Here is a 9,344-nt window from a genome sequence, read left to right on the forward strand (position 1 = left end):
TGAACTGCAAGGGGATCCAACCAGTCCATCCTAAAGAAGATCAGTTCTGAGTGTTCATTGGAAGGACTGAAGTTGAAGCTGAAACTCCAATACTTTGGCCACCTGATGCGAAGAGCTGACCCATTTGAAAAGACCCTGATGCAGGAGGAGAAGGGGATGACAGAGGATGAGATGGTTGGATGGCATCACCGACTCAATGGACATGGGTTTGGGTGGACTCCAGGAGTTAGTGATGGACAGGGAGGCCTGGCGTGCTGCGGTCCATGGGGTCGCAAAGAGTCAGACACGACTGAGCTACTGAACTGAACTGTATGCATTTGTAAATATTAAACCATTTTCAATATACAAAAAAAAAAAGGCACAACCAAATAAACCCTTATCGACAGTAAGAACCCTTTTTCAGCAGCATCAACATATTTATTAATTTACTCTGTTCCAAAATGCCCTCCAAATAGCTTTGGAATTACTATAACAATCCTGCTACTAACCAAACCTACTAAGGAAATCTCAAGATCTCTTTGTAATTATTTTTGTCCTCAGAATATATCACACTGAAATTCAGAATATGGTGTTCAAAGCTGTTTGAATTCTCTTTTTTTCTGCGTGGTTATGTTGATTTGATATACAATAAAGGAATCAAAAAATCATTTATGACTGAATTTTAGGGTCTTTTTCATTCTTTCTCTATTTAATAATTTGATTATGGAGAATATTCATTTGAGTTAAATATTATTTGATTCAAAAGTTATACATATAAAATGACCCATAGCCAGAAAAGGGTCACTCCCTCTTCATCACTCTGACTGTCACCCACATAGGAAGTAATCTTCCAGTTCCACAGTGGCCCTCCTGTTTTTCTGCAAAGATGAGCATATGCATGTATCAGAAGCTAAGTGGACACAAATGCAGGTTCTCTCCCTCCTTTTTACACAGCAGGTAACACAGAACATACCCTCATTTGTTGTCTTCTCTGCAGCCTGTACGACTCACTCTGGAACCTCGTTTAACTCTGCTCCACTCCACCACACGGTACATCCAGAGAATGAAGTCCTGGATGTTATATAGGTTAGACAGTGGTCAGGGCTTGGGGTCCAGGCTCCCCTCCCTACACCAAGCAGAGCTTTGACATCTCCTGGCTGCCTGGGCCTCTATTCTTCATCTGTAAAGCTAGACCCAGGGAGGTGGAGGCTCAGTGCAGATAAGCCAGACAAACATCACAGGCAGCGATTCCACTCAGTGTCTGTGGGAAATCTTGAGCCAGGTCAGAAGGTGAGGCCAGACTCCCTTCAACATTGGCCCAGGACCCACCTGAATGCGGGGGTGAGGGGGCAGTAATAGCAGTTATTTTCCCCAGTGCCCCTAATGGGACCAAGGCTGTATTTTCCAAAGAAACAATGTCCCAAACTAGTTCTCTTAGAACTTCAGGTTGTAGGTTAAGGTTTAAAAGCCCCTGGCTGGGCTGACCTGGGGACTAAAGCTCCTTCCACCTGTTTCTTTGGGAAAGTTGTGGCTCATTCTCAGAGCAAGTGGCTTCTGAGGCTCCTCTGAGCTGGACCTGGGGAGGATCAGCCCTGCCTCACTCTGTGCTTAGACTACAGCTGAATGCATTTAAAATATACATAAAGATATATAGACACATATAATTGTAGTAAAATTGCAATTTAAATTTAGTAAGTTTTAAATCTACTTTCCAGCATAGATTCTCTGGGCGATTATCCGTATTATCATTCAGGCTTTCCACTGCCAAAGGAAAAAAAAAAATGTGAGTTCCTGATGGCGGCCTGCTGTCCACCCTTAGCACTCTCCGCCTCATAGCCGCCTGCTCAGCCCATTCTCCAGGCCTTTCCTCAGCTGCCTCCCATCAGAAGGGTGATGCCCACAGGTCAGCTGCTGGGGGGCTTCCCTGACAGTTTCCCACCTGCTGCCCTCTGCCTCGTTTTCTCGTTTTCTGCCCACTCCTGACCTCACATTGTGGAGTCCCTTGAGCAGCTGTTTCCATCATCTGCCCCCTTACCCCCAGCAGACAAGCCTGGGACAGAGCTCCGGTGAGTGCATGTGAGATCGTCAGGGACCCCCACGCATGGACCACCATGCATGGAGCTGCCCCACATTTGGTCTCGGTGGCTTCCAGGCCAGGCAGACACCTGGACAGGTAAGAATCTCGGCTCCTACTCACACCTGCAAAGGAGATCACACTGTTAATTTCATGAAATTAGTTCCATTTCTAAGCTGCCACCAGCTGGCAGAAGAATCAACACCCTTCACTCAGGAGCTTTCTTGGCTCTCAGTGTCCTCCTCTGAGAAGTGGATCCTGATTCCTGGGTGGAGGGTGGTGGTGCTTCTGCAAGATGGTGTGAGGAAAGTGCTCAGCATAGTCCCTACCGCCCCGCCCTCCAGTCAGTTCTGTAAGCAAACACAGTGGGATTTGGAGAGGACAGGGGAGCCACCTTCCTGCTCCTCCTCACCTCCTCGTCCCTCCCAAGCAGCGGCTTGACAGCTGTTCCCAGGATCTGCTTTGAATTAAAAAGTGGTGTAGCTCTTTAAGAAAAGCATCCGCCGCCCCCGCCGCCCTGCTGCCCCCTTTGAAGTCGCTGGCGCTGAAAGGTTCCCAGTGGCAGATCTGAGGGTTTGTTTCTGCCTCCCCAGAGGCCACGTGCGGATCACAGGGTGAGAGGGAGGGAGGGCCGAAGGTCACATGGCCTGCAGCCGCTATTGCAGCCAGCGCTGAGGACCTGCAGGCTGCTCGGATGGGGACCAGCAGGCTGGAGCTCATTAGGGCTCAGCAGAGCCAGCAGCTGGGAAAGCTAAGGAGGCGCTGTCTCTAGCCCTCTCCACAGGCCTGGGGCAGCCTGACCTCCCCCGCGCCCTCTCACCTATATAGTGAGGAACATGCCCTGGCACTTTGCAGACACTCTGGTGACACCCCCAAGAAGCCCCGTCTCCACAGATGTGTAGGAAGCCCCTCCCATCCCCACTGCCTTTCTCCCCTCAGCTTTGGAATGTGGCTGGTCCCAGGGGGACCCCAGTGGACCCTGACACTCCATAGTTAGCCCAGGTTAGCTGTGGGTTGGCATCCAGGACAGTCCTTCAGCCAGGATTGCCCACCAGCCAGGTGGGGCTGTGTGGGGAGGGTGGGCTAGGGTCAAGCCTGGGGCCAGAAAACCCTATCAGTCCTCCATTCACAGGCATGGGAGGGCAGGGCTTGCAGCAGAGTGACGGGCACATCTGGTACTCAGCTTCCTCACCCCTAAGTAAAGGGGGCTCTGATTCCCACGTACTCCCAGTCCTACGGTGAGGGGCGTATGGGTCCTTTCTGCAGGTGACCCCAAGGCTGCTCAGGCCAGGCCTACAAACGGCCACCTGCAGCCAGGAGAGGACAACTTCTGACATCATGCCTCAGAGTTGTTTGTAAAGGCCTGGAACTGACCAGGTGGCCCCAGCCCCTGTACCAGACGGCTCCAAGTGATGGGCTTTTCTCATTAAGGCCCCAGGATGTGAAGCGAAGGCGGTTCCTGCTGATGGAGAGCAAGGGTCGGGAAACCAGGCAGATTCAAGCTCTGCGATTGCATGACCTCGACTTGAGGCCCCTCCCCCAGCTCAAAGCTAGCTGTGGGCTCTTGGCTGGCTGGGGAGTAGGGCCTCCATTCAGGGCAAGCCACTGGTGGGGGTTGTGGTGGTCTGCCCCACTTTCCTGCCCTCTTGGGCCTCAGAGGCCAGCAGCTGGGATGCAGAGCCGCCCAGGTGGTTGTGCAAGGCGGGGCGGCTGAGGCCAGCAGGGAACAGCTGGGCCCCAGACGGCAGGCAGCAGCTGCAGCCCAGAGCAGCCTTGTGCTGTTGGAGCCCTGGGCTCAGGCCCCTGGGGATCCCCAGGAGGGAGCCGGCTGTGTGATACGGGGCCAACCCATGTCCAGGTAAAGACACTGAGTCTGGAGCTGCTGGACATCCTGAGACCCTGAAGGCCCAGTCCAACAAGTGGCATCCCCTGCACCACTGACTGCCCCCCACCATACATTCCTCCCCAGGGCCTGCTGGCCAGCAGGGACCCCAAGCCTGTCCCAACTCGGGCTCTAGCTCTTGTTTCCCAAAATGTTCCATCTCTGATGCCCCCTTCCGAAACTGGGCACATGTGGACACATATGGACAGGGCTTTCTGGGTGGCTCAGTGATAAAGAAATTACCTGCGATGCAGAAGACGCAGGAGATACCACAGGTTCGATCCCTGGGTCAGGAAGATCTCCTGGAGGAGGGCTTGGCAACCCACTGCAGTATTCTTGCCTTGGAAAATCCCATAGAAAGAGGATCCTGGCACACTCCAGTCGCATAGGGTCTCACAGGGTCGCACACAACTGAAGTGGCTGAGCATGCACGCATGCCACACGTGGACCAGTCTCATCAGTTCCTTCTGTGCTTCCTCCCCTACAACTTCCTCCCCAAAGGCCCAGCCCCTGAACCCCCATCCTATATCTAAAGATGGCACTTCAAAAGAGGCAGAGGCTCCCCTCTGGGCTCTCATTTTCCTAGGCCTTTTTGGACCTGGGCACGCACAGGATCTAAGCTTGGCTAGAAGCACCTATCGCCCACCTGAACGGGAACCAGGAAGCCAAGAGACAGAAACGATGCAGAAACTACCTGGACATGGCAATGGTTTGGGGCAGGGTCGGCAGAAGAGTGAGTCCCATGTTCAGCATATCTGGTGTCCATGGGCCATTGTTCCCGCTTTTCCTCCTCAAGCTTGAGTGTCAGCCCTCCAGACATCACATAAGCCCCCTGTGCCCAGGACCGCGTCTGCCTTGGTTCCTGAAGAATGGTTGGCATCCACTGGGGAGCAACAGCTATCAATGATCACGTGCTCACTGGCCTATACAAGTCCTGCCCCATTTCATGCTCCTATGACCCTGGAAGGCAGGTAGTATTCTAGTCCCCACCCTACAGATAATAAGCCTGAGGTTCAGAGAACCAGCTGCAGGCCCAGCAGGGGCAGATGTAGGCTCTCAGCCCCATGGCTACATCTGTTATTGTGTGGGTCCCATAGACATCTGTCTAATAAGTGAATAGTGGCATGCACATCCCATGTCCCAACAGAATCTCCAGGGTGGGACCAGCCCACCACATTCACTCACCTACCCTCCTTCCCTGCCAGTTACCTGGTGCTTCAGGCCCAGCCTGCTGACCACCACTGGTCAGACCCTTAGGTGTTTGGGTTTTTGGGTTTTTTTTTAGGTAAAATTCATAAAATAGAACCACTTTAGGGACTTTCCTGGTGGTCCATGGTTAAGAATCTGCCTTCCAAAGCAGGGGACATGGATTCAATCCCTGGTCGGAGAACTCAGATCCCACATGCCACAAGGCAACTAAGCCCACGCACCACAACTAGAGAAGACCCCGTGGGCCGCACATGGAGAAAGCCCCAGTGCTGAAAGGAAGAGGCCACATGCTGCACTGGACATCCAGCACAACCAAAACCGAAACACAAGCAAACAAAGAAAACCTTAAGGTGCGCAATCCCATGGCACGTAGTACATTCACAATGTTGTGCAACTGTCACCACAGTCAATTCTAGAACATTTTCATCATCCCAGAAAGAAGCCCTGTACCCTTTAGCAGTCACTCCCTGCTCCTCCCTGTCCCCTGGAAATTAACTCCCTGCAATGCAAGAGATCAGAGTTCAATCACTGGATCGGGAAGATCCCCTGGAGAAGGGAATGGCTACCCATTCTAGTATTCTTGCCTGGAGAATTTCATGGACAGAGGAGCGTGGCAGGGCTACAGTCCATGGGGTTGCAAAGAGTCAGACAGGACTGAGCAAGAAAGGCCTTTCTATCTCTATTGATTTGGTTACTCTGGATATTTCATGTGAATGGAATCATAAGATAGGTGGCCTTTTGTTTCCGGCTTATTTCACTTGCTTATTGTTTTTAAGGGTCATCTATGTTGAAGCACGTGTCAGTACTTTGTTCCTTTTCATGGCTGAATAATAGTCCATTGTGTGGATGGACCACATTTTCTTCATCCATGTTATTCATTATGGACATTAGGCTGTTTCCCCCTTTTGGCTACAGTGAGTACTGCTGCTGTGAACAGTGATGGTCAGGCTTTTGTTTGAACACCTGTCTTCAACTCTCTTGGGATTATACCTAGGCATGGAATTGCTGAGCCATGTGATGATTTTGTATGTAACTTACTGCACAGCCACCAAACTGTTTCCATAGCAGCTATACTGTTTTATATTCCTGCCAGCAATGCATGGGCTCTAGTGTCTCCATACCCACACCAATGCTCATTGTTTTCAATGTTTTCCTTTGCTTGTTTTTGTTTTGGCTGCACCGCATGGCTTGCTGGACCTTAGTTCCCTGACCAGGAATTGATCCCGATCCTTGGCAGTGAAAGCACTGAGTCATAACCACTGGACTCCCAGGGAATTCCCTGCTTTCCATATTTTTTTTATCACAGCCATCCTAGTGGGTGTGAGGTGTTATCTGAACTTCCACTGTTCAGTCCAGGATCCCTTTCCTCCCACGTGTCAGGGCCACAGCAGCCTCTAGGCTAGGTGCAGGCAGCCTGGAAACTGAGGCCAACCTGCTGTCCTGGGAATCTCCCTCCCAGATTTTGGGAGCTGAAGACTGAGTTGGAGGAGTCCGAGGTGCAGAAGGTAAAGCTGGCCCTTGAGGGAACAGAGCCAGTCTGTGAGAGTCGAGAGGAGAAGGAGGTATGAACAGCTCCAGAAGGCTCTCAGGAGCTGTTGCCCCCAAGAGTTGGGGTCCGGGGTCTAAAGCTTTAAAGAAGAGGATGTGGGAAAGGCAGAGACACAGAAGGACAGGGAAGTTCTGGGGAAGGCTCTTCACTACTGCTAGTAGTGTAGAATAAAGCAAACAGGAACTCGTTTTGGTCAAAGTGCAGGCTAAATCTCATTACAGCAATGCCAGCGAGTGCAGCATGCAAGCTCCCCCCTCACACTGGAATTCCACTGGCAGTCGTAACTGCCATTCCCGCAGCGCTGAGCACTTTCATGCATGGGCTCCCGTAATCCCACAACAGCCCTCTGATGGAGGTACGGTCGTTGCCCCGCTTTAAAGAAGAGGAAACGGAGGCACACAGAGAGGTCATGGAGCTTGCCCAGGATCTCCTGCCAGGAAATGGCTCAGAGCCAGGTCCGTGTGAAGCAGAACTCTATGCAATCCTGCCATCCGGCTGGAAGCAGCATTTCCCTGCCTGGGACTTAGAATAACAGACTCTTAGACGGAGAAGGTTCCTGGGGCACGTTCTCCCCAATGCCTAGGGACTCCTTCAAATGGGAGAATCTGTCTTTGAAGTGCCTGCCTCTGGCCAGCCCTATGAGGGCCTGTATACTGACCTGACAAACCGCAGTGTGGGAAGTGTGGGTTTTTGAATGAACAGAGTTCACACTCAGCTCTTCTGCTAGCACTTCTGAGTCTCAGGTCCCCTCAGCAGGAAAATGGGTGCCCAGCTGCCCCATGGGTGCTTGTGGGGAGGCCCTCTGTCACAATCTGCCCTCTTCTCCATTGCGTGACTCCAGCCAAGGCTGACCTCTGGGGCACCTCAGCCTGATACCAGGCTTCGAGGTTGAAGTTACAGTTTCAGCCTCACAGAGAAGCTCTCAAGGGCCCTGTCTGGTCTCTCACTGTATCTTCTGAGAGACCGCTGGAGCAGGCTGCTGTGTGTGTGTGTGCAGGGTGGGTGTGGTAACTGTTTACCCCACAGCTCATTACCCAGCCCAGGGACTGCTGAGGAGGACAGTGCTCAGGGCCAACAGGGCAGAAGGGGAAGGCAGGGGCAGGGGTCCCTGGTGTGGCCAGAGGCTCTGGCAACCTCTCTTCTCCTGCCTCAGAGGGGCTGCAGGTGCCTGCCTCCCTGGGGACACAGCTTCTCTACTGCCCCAAGTCAAGAGGGAGCTCAGGAAGCTGTGCCCCAGCTCTAGACCCCTGTTCCGAAAGGCAAGGTCTATATTCCTTATCTTTGAAATGGCTTAATGACATCCTCGAAGCTGCGGCTGGGAGGGGAATGAGAGGTCTATCCACCAAAGCTGGCTATGGTGCTTTGTGTGTGTTGTGTGCAGGGCAAATAAATGCCCCTTTTTTCCTTTTGTCTGTCCACGCAGCCCGGAACAAGCCCCTAAGTAAGCAGCTTTCCCCCACACATGCCCCATTTTGGATTCTGAGGACTCTCCTTCTGTCCCCAGTGAGGAGCGCTGGGAAGGTGAGATAGAAGGGACAGATACACTTTATTGCCCGGAGGTCACTGAACAGAGACCAAGCCGGCAGCTCTTCCATCCTGGCCCACGCCCCGGTGCCGGCTGGGGCGGGGAGAGGTTCTTGGGGGTCCCTGGCACAGGATGCAAAGCCAGAGAACACGCGGGGAGGAACCAGGACGTCACCCCAAGGCCCACCGACCTCGGTAAGTGGCGGCGCCCCCTCTGCCCCCACTGCCTCCGAGGGCCGCCCAGAATCTGTCCACCCAGGCGCGGGACAGGGCGACTCCCCCGTGGCGCCGTGCTGCGGCGCCCAGTCCCTCCGGCAGGTCGCCGAGGGCGCCGGGGCCTCGCGCCACACCTGTCCGCTCCTCCGGGAGGCCCCGGCGCCTCTGCTGCCGGCCCCTCGGCGCGGAGCCCTGTGTCCGCCGTCGCTTTGATCCCGGGGGCCCCGCTGGATAAAAGTCCCGGGCGGCTCCGCGCCAGCGCCAGAGGGGAGGCAGCCGAGCCGGGCGTACAGCGGGCTGGCGCTGGGCGAGCGACGCCAAGGAGCCGGGGCCGCGGGGCCGCCCGCGCGGGCCGCGGTGAGCGCGGGACTCCGAGCCGGTTCGGGGTGGGGAGTGCCGACCGGGGTGCCAGTCGCCCGCCGCTGCTCTGGGCCTGGGCGGCGGGAGCGAAGGGCCTCCGGCGGCTCAGGTGAGCGCTCCCCTTGCGCCCCCAGCCCGTCGGGCCGACCCGCCGCGTGGCCAACCGAGCTACCCCCGCGCGGAAAAACCCCGCTCCTTCCCCGCTGGCCCCCGCCCGCCGCCCCTTCCAGCCGCCCGGGGGCGGGGGCGGCGGCGCCGGGCTGGCCGCGGTGAATGAGCCGCCGGGGCCGCCGGGCCGCGCTGCCCCCCACGGAGCCGGGCCGGGAGCGCCTCCGGCGGCCGCGGCGGGGGAGTCCAGGCCCCTCCGTCAGGCTTGCGGTTTGGGAAGAAAAGGCGATGCCTCCGCCAAGAAAAGAGCGAGCGCGGCCCCCTCCCCCTCCGCCGAGCCGGGGCGGCGGCGGCGGCGGCACATCTAACGCGCGGGCACCCGGGCCGCCGCGGCCCCCGCAAACTACGCCCAGGCTCGGCCCCCGCCGCTCATTGGCGCGGGC

The 9,344-nt window shown here is 55.3% G+C and overlaps 1 long non-coding RNA gene across 1 annotated transcript; it reads right to left on the reverse strand.

Moving 5' to 3' along the window:
* Positions 412 to 2,823, reverse strand: LOC108638232. Its single transcript, XR_001919660.1, has 4 exons — positions 2,466 to 2,823; positions 2,015 to 2,178; positions 953 to 1,050; positions 412 to 857 (listed from the first exon to the last, which is right to left on the reverse strand). It is a non-coding gene; the product is annotated as an uncharacterized LOC108638232 (long non-coding RNA).

This window comes from Capra hircus, chromosome 19, assembly GCF_001704415.2.
Source record: "Capra hircus breed San Clemente chromosome 19, ASM170441v1, whole genome shotgun sequence".
Classification (NCBI taxonomy): Eukaryota; Metazoa; Chordata; class Mammalia; order Artiodactyla; family Bovidae; genus Capra; species Capra hircus.